The sequence below is a fragment of the Phyllostomus discolor genome, chromosome 14 (assembly GCF_004126475.2).
Source record: "Phyllostomus discolor isolate MPI-MPIP mPhyDis1 chromosome 14, mPhyDis1.pri.v3, whole genome shotgun sequence".
In the NCBI taxonomy this organism is placed as follows: domain Eukaryota; kingdom Metazoa; phylum Chordata; class Mammalia; order Chiroptera; family Phyllostomidae; genus Phyllostomus; species Phyllostomus discolor.
The window spans coordinates 34,795,121-34,802,887 of NC_040916.2; positions in this window are offsets into that span (position 1 = coordinate 34,795,121).

Here is a 7,767-nt window from a genome sequence, read left to right on the forward strand (position 1 = left end):
AAACCCCAGCTTGGTGGATTTTTGTTTGTTTGCTTGCTTTCTGGCATTCTTGCAAAGCAGGCTCCATGTTCTTAAGAACATGATTGGGTTGAAAAGCGGGCACTGAATTGTTCACACACTTAAGGTCCTAGTTCTCATTCTGCCTGTATTTGGATTAACCTTTAAGGTGCGTTAATACAGTTTTCTGTGTGAGCTCATCTGTCGACTTCACCACAAAGTAAATTATGCTTCTTTCCATCAACACCATTTGATGAGCCTAAGACTTCAAAGACATCTTGGTCCAAAGGTTCGGCTCCGTGGAAAGTGGTGATCTTTACGGGAGAGGAGTAGGACCACCCTGCTGGGATGTGACAGTGCTCCGTTTCTGACCCGTCCAAGCCTGGAGGAGGAGCTGCCGTCCCAGCAAAGAGAAGCCCTTGCTTAAAGGGTCCTCCTCCCCATTCCGATCCTCCTGCCCCTTCATCTCAGTAGCGAGGAACCTAGAATTCCCTACACAATGTCCTCCACATTTTGGGGGGTGTGTGCACCTCTTCTGGGAGTCCAGACTCCCAAAGACAGGCTGCCCCAGGAGTGCATGCCCGAGCACAAGGGGTTAACCTGGAGGGAACCCATGTGGGTAGGTGAGCAGCCGGGGCCTGGGAGTGCACACTGGGGAGTTCACCCAGGAGTGAGCAGAGGCTCTTTGCAGCGAACACGGGAGCTCAGGCATGGGAAAGAAGGAGCGAAGGGGGAACAGCCTGCAGCTGCCTAGGGCCGGGGCTGGCCGGGACAGAACTCCGAGTAGTCTCACGGCTCTAAATCTACACCCAAGTTCCCAGCTGCTACAAAAGCGTTTGCGTCAAGCTAGCAGGCAGAACACTGTTACTGAACGCTGTGTTAGCTCGATGTACGACTCTTCAGTGTTTAGACATATGGCATGCGGGTTTCACCGGTCCTCGTGTCCCGGCCCCTGCTCAGGGGACCTCCCTGGACGGGCCCTGGAGGTGCCCTGGAGTCCGATCGCTAAGAGGCACAAATCACTCACCCAGGAAACAGAAGAAAAGCGCAGGTCTGGAGAAGGCCTAGCGGCTACCACTGGTGGGTCCTGCTGTGCGTCACCGTTTTTCAAGCCTGTGGCCTCACCAGATAAAACATGAGAACTTTGGGATGAACTCGGACAGTGTGAGGAAACTGAAATCAGGTCTTTTGCCCCATAGCCCTCACTCCCCACCGTCAGTAACCCAGGATTGTGGGGATGTAAAGTCCCTGCGGTCGGAAAGGGGATGTGCCTGTGCCATATGGAAAAGGGGCTGCCGTACTCCCCCCCCCCATTAAATACTAAATTAAACACCCGTTGGGCAGCTTCTCTGCTCACAGAATCACGCAGACTCCGTTGGAACTTTGAACTACACCTGCTAAGCATTTACATATGGGCTGCTGAGCATTTATGGTCTGGTATGATTTAAAGCTTCACCTTCCAAAATCTGAGCGAGACTTCTTTCCCCGCCATGTGTAGTCCCAGTTTTCATCGACCAGGATGGCGAGACTGGAAGAAGCTAATCTGATACTGGAACAATATGAATAAGCGTGTAAAGCTCTGGGATTTATTTTGAGACCCGATGGGACCACCTTAATGATCTACGGGAGCGAAAAAAGTGGATAAGGAACACCCCCATGGTTCTGATCCCAGTGTCTGGTCATGAGTGATTCTTTCTTTGCCTCAGGAAGTGAGGACTCCATGCTGATCAATCCTCTTACTCAGAAATATCCAGGGTTCATCTGGCACCAAGATTGCTATAATTCCAACTGTTTCCGTGTACGAGAGTTTTTCACTTTTAACTGTATTTGAACGTTTTTACACTAAAAGTAGTTCTTCCCTTTAGTTACCTAATACAGATTCCAACCAATGCCAGCAGAAACTGCCCATAAACATAATACGGGGTCAGGGAGAACGAGAAATGCCACCTCTCATAGTTTGAATTTTCACCAACCGTCTTGGGAAGAAAAGGGATAACTCTTCGCGACACCTGGGAAGGTGTGACTCACACATCACCATCTTCATTTTGCAGCTGAAGAGTCAAGTAACTAGGGAACAGACGTGTGTCTTTTATAAATCATCACTGCACTTAACTAAAAGTGAGAAACTAACATCTATGAAAAAGTTATGTGAACCCTGAGAAAGGCCGTTATTTGAGATCTATCGTGGCAGAAAAATCCTGCCCCTAACACCCTTTTAGTGTGGGTTGGGAAACAAGTCTACCAGGAAGACTTCATTGTTTAGATTTCTGCATGGTCTGTCCAGAAAGTATCCATCCGTGTTACATGAAAACTAGAGACATTTATTGAAGAAGATAGGACAAGGATGCCTCAGTCCCCTTGTAGGTAGGCACATTGGGACCTCACACAGTTCCCCCAATCGCCACCAGCTGCCCTGTTGTATTTTCCTGAATCTCATCAACCGTTTGAAATCTCTTTCCTTTCAAAGGTGACTTTAGTTTTGGGAAAAGTCAGAAGTCGCAGGGCACCAAATCTGGGCTGTAGGGGGTGCTGAGTACCTGGGTGATTTGATGTTTCACCAAAAACACTGCACAAGACACGTGATACGTGAGCAGGTGTGTTATGGTGGTTCGGCTGCTAATCACCAGTTGTCCATAGCTGCAGCCTTCGGAATCATCCGAATAGTTCCCGTGGAGAAATGTTCCAGCTCGACGTAAAACCTGACGCAGATACATCCCTCTGCTGGCTCAGTCATTGTGAATGTGATGGCCACACAGTGCACCTGCTCACTCAACAAGCGTCTACCGCCCCCCACTGACCAGTACAGGGAAGGCGTCACTGGTCACGCATGCACGTTCCAGTCCACTCTCAGCTGCCAGGTCACATCGATGTTTCGCAAACCGTCCCCATCATATTAACAATAGCTGGGCTTTTTCTGGACAGACCTCACATTTGAACATTTAACAAACGCTGAAATCCCACCTATACCTTCTCCCATCGTCCCAGAGCCCTTTTTAAACTGATGGGTGAATTCAAATACAGTAGGAACATTTAAAATCATGTGATGTTTTTATTAACCCGAAATGATAGCTGGTAAAAACGGGCCATTACTCTGCAAGACCTAATGAAGTTAACACTAAAGATGTAGCTAAGCTCCAAAGTAAAAATAATACCCATTTTCTTAACCGAGTCCCTTTTTTTTTCAAAGGCATCCCTTTAACTATGATTTCATTAGTGAACTATGAATTCTATGGGGGAAAAAACTAGAAGAGAGAAAAGATAATTACTACCCCTCCTACATCTGTCTGGGTAGATGCAAACTCCTACGTGATGAGAATGTGTCAAGTTGCACTAAAAGACAAACTGCACCAGGGCGTGTACACTCCAGCCCCCTTCCCCCCAGTACAGCTTTGCTCTTACAAGGGGCAGCCATTCTAATCTCATAAGAGGAGGGAAATAGCGGGAAAGCACACACCTGAAGTCCTATTAAGAATAGGTGATTCTTTCTGCCCCAGGCAGGCAGGAACATAATGTCATTTCTGTTCGTTTGTGCTCACACTCTGACGGAGGGCCGTTCCTGGGGGGGATGGTTTTCCCTCTGCCGGCGGGGGACGGCGAGAACACGTTCTCCGAGGAAATAGCATTTTGCTGTTTACCAGCCCTGCTCACCGCGTGAAGCCCTGAGTAATTGTCTTGGCTCTCGTGGCGTGAGAAACCCCTGAGGGCAGAGAGATTGGTGTCATCGCTCTCCTTCTCATTTTCTCTCCCTGGGGGAAAGAAAAAAACAAAAAGCAAAAAACCCAACAAGCCACACAGAGGACGATGACATTCTCCAGAAGGATCTTTCAGGCAGCGGGTGCCTGGTTAGGGAGACCCCAGCTAAATATCCAGTTGAATAGTGGATCAGGTTCTGCAGCCACTTTACAGGCCCCTACACACGTGTTTCCATCCTGTGCAGTCGCGATTCCTGGTCGGGAAAGCAGTCAGATCTACATGCATTCTGGTCCACGGCTCTCGTTCTGCCGAGCGGGCCCGACCACACGGGACAGTGGCCCTTTCCAGCGTGGCTCCTTCGCTTGCAGTCCACACCAGGTTTGGGGAGGGCCGTGAGGGGTTCTAGTGGTGACGTGCTTTTAACTACGGGGATGATTTTGTGGCTAGATGATTTCTTCTTCCCCTGGGCAGAGGATCTATTACCCTCGCTATTTTTTTTTAATTTATAAAAGGCCTCAAAGTGTCATGGCGACTGCTCTAACACCTAAGATTAGGATTTGCCCTGACTGCGCGGAAGGTCTGTTGACAGGACAAGTTGTTGACGGGGGATGTGTGAAAGTAACCCGTAGGTGTCTGGGAACACACGTTTTCCAGCCATCGGCTTACTATTCATTTCCTCTGACCGCACATCTCCAAGCTGCTGAGATGCGTATCGATCGACACCTTCCCTTTGGTAGATGTATATTCTAATATGTCCGTGGTTGTTCTGGAAATCAAGCGTGAAGTAAGAGTGAAAATGGCTCAGAACAGGCTCAGTGTAGTGTGAGTATCCCGTGATCAAATCTCACGGCGTCTCCGGTGTGTCTCCCGTGGCAGCAGGTACGGCCCATGGAGACTCAGCCCTCTGGGCCCTGGCTCAACCTCCCTTTGGGGCTTGAAGAATATTGGCTCCGGTAAAGGGTCCTGCATACAGCTCCTGGGAGAATCTCTGTTTCTGCATAATTGAAACAGTTGCATTACTCTTTTGATCATAAAAACCTCCTATGTCATCATCGGTTCCACTTAAATCACTAAACGTCGGCGATTGGAAATACATCATTTTTCCATTCAATCCGAATACGGACAAACGGCCACGTGCATTCTCACTTCAAATCACCCAACATGTTCCCATGTCCGATCCCACGCCCATGTCCTTGAACGTGAGTGAGAGTCCCCCCCATGAGAGGCAGGTGCCCTTGGTGGGGTTGAGACAGCCCAGGAGGGCATGTGACCACACAGATTTCAATGCTCCTCCTTAGTCAGATGCCATCACCTGGAATAGGACCGCACTCTGAGAAAGCCCGAGATGCAGCGGGTCCAGGCTCTGACCCCAAGGCTGTGGACAGCACAGGCCACTCTGACACCTCTACTGCTAGAAGGGGTTCAGACAGTTTCTTTCCCACGCTTGTCAAAGTTGTTTTAAAGAAGGAAGCATGCGACACTGGGATGCACTGGGGTCGGATGGCACAAGGTCACTTTTGGTTTTGGCTCCTTCATTTCATTCATATAGGTCTTCCAGGTTACAAGCACTGATCAGGTTAAGAGAAAAGGTCTTTCTAATCATCGTTCTGGTTCCGTGAGTTGTGGGCGCCATTCTCACTATTCGAGGCACTTACGCTCATCTGTCCTCTGGACCCTCCCTGTCTGAATTGGCAGCCACTGGCCACCCATGGCCATCGAGCCCGTGACTGTGGTCAGTCCAAACTGACAAGTCCTGGGGTGTCAGATACTCACTGGAAGACTTCAAAGTCTTAGCACAAAATAAACAAGAAAAAAATGTGAATTATCTCTTCAATCATTTCCTATTGACTATACGTTTGAATAACAACATTTTTAATATACAGGGTTAAATAAAATGCATTATTAGAATCGAGTTTCACCATTTCCTTTTGTTTTCCTAATGATGGGACCAGAGAGTTTTTTAATCCCACCTGCGGCTCACGTTATATTTCTATCAGCCAACACTGCTCTAGACCCCTAACTTTCCCATCTGTAAAATGGGGATAATCGTATCCATTCTCAGGAGCCCCTGGGAAAATCGGCACACTGAGCTGATGAACATGAAACCACCTGGTAAATTAGAAAGAGCAGGAGGAGCCTAAAGTGCCGATGACCCATGACAGTGACAATGGTGACGATGTTTCAAAGCCCCAGTTCCACGCTTCCAGATTTTCCTGGACGTTTTCAGCCAGAGAGGCCTTGCCCCAACTCTCTCTAATAGAGCTCCCAAGGTGACGAATGCAACACTTTCAAAGTTCTGAACATGACGTATGACCTCAGCAGGTAGGTCAGCGAAAGTGTCGGCAAGGAGACCATGGACGGCTGACGGAAATAATAGTAACAACAACAGCCTTGAGCCGGGTACTGTGGTGAGTCCTTTTACCATCTCGATTCTAAATAACGCACTGCGCCCTGGCTGGTGTGGCTCAGTGGACTGAGCACCGGACTGCAGTGAACCAAAGGGCCTCAGGTTCGATTCCCAGGCAGGGTGCATGCCTGGGTTTCAGGCCAGGTCCCCAGTTGGGGCCATTTGAGAGGCAACCACACACTGACGTTTCTCTCCTCCTCTTTCTACCTCCCTTCCCCTCTCTAAAAGTAAATAAACAAAATCTTCAAAAAAAAACCCCACTAAATAATGCACTGCCCTTCTGTTAATGCAGCTATGCGCACATGGTCGACTTATACTTTTCTTTCTGTAAATTTGATTCTTCTGATAAGTTATGCGTGTCTACCATGAACGGAGGTTGGCAAGATGGGCCTAAACAGCAGCAGTTCGGTGGACAAAGGCAAAACGGGAGTCGACAAAGCGTTTACGTAACAGGTAGAGGTGTAGGGTTATAACGTGAAAGGCATTAGGATTCCTGCAGTTGGACCGAAGTGCTGACCCTCTCGGTGAACCGTACCTGCTCGGGGGTGACTTCCAGGAGATGACAGTTCTGTTATCTCTTCATTCCATCCCACGATCTTTCGAGATAAACCGCTCACTCCACAGCCGTGGACTCCAAGTGCATTTTCACGCTGTCCCCAGTCACGCCTCTGCACCCCAAGAAGCCTGAAAGGGCCCTGCAGATGACCATCATCTCGGCTTTGGTTAGTGTTTGTGAAACTCTAGAGTGCCCTTCCACGTGCTCCACCCACAAAACCCTCGCCCCGGGGAGAGTGCCAACCCCCAAGAAGCCTTGCCCGCCCGTCCTCACTGCCTCCATGCTCAGGCTGAGTGTCCGACTCCTCGCTGGGTTTCTTGCTGTATGTAATTTACCCTGTGATTTCTCATTGTCTCCCCTCCTAGATTATTGTTGTCAATACTGACATTACCCATACACAGAGGATCTTGCATATAATAGGGCTCTGTGCGTCCATTGGCCAATATGTATTAAGCACATCACATGTGCCAGGCTCTAAGTCATTAGAGCAACAGAGTCTAATGCAAATTTGAGTGTGTGCACTTCTTATTACATTTAAACAATGCAATTTAAGTAAATCACCGTATTAAATAATATCAACAAGAACCAAAGCAAACTGAATTCCTGAAGAGAAGAGAAAATGTGTATACGCTAAAAAGATTTGCAGATTGAATCCCATTTTAAATGCATTAGGGGAGTATTCTTAATTAAAACGGGGGGGGGGGGTCTCCGCTTCTTGGAAAGCAAACAGTTCTTCCTAAGATCATCAACCTATCCCCAGTCCGCCTCTTCGAATTGCAGACTAGGATAGACACGGTCTTCTCTTAAAATAGAAACATCTGTGAGCCTCAATCTTCACCACACTTTTTGCCCTTGAGTGAGTTGCTTTCAGATCTGAGCGGCCCCCCCCAGTCACCCAGAGGGCGTGAGCACAACGGCCTGCTAGAGCCAGCCCTGGGAGGCAGTGACTCACTAGGTCTGGGGTGAGGCGTTGGCTGCGGGGTGGGGGGGGTGGTGAGGGTGAGGAGGAGACATCGCCCTTTGAGGCCCATTGGTTTAAGCTGATTAAAAACCTCACTGTGGTTTGCCGAGACGCCCTCAGGGGCTCCCCTAGCTCCCCTTGCTGTTGGCTCGG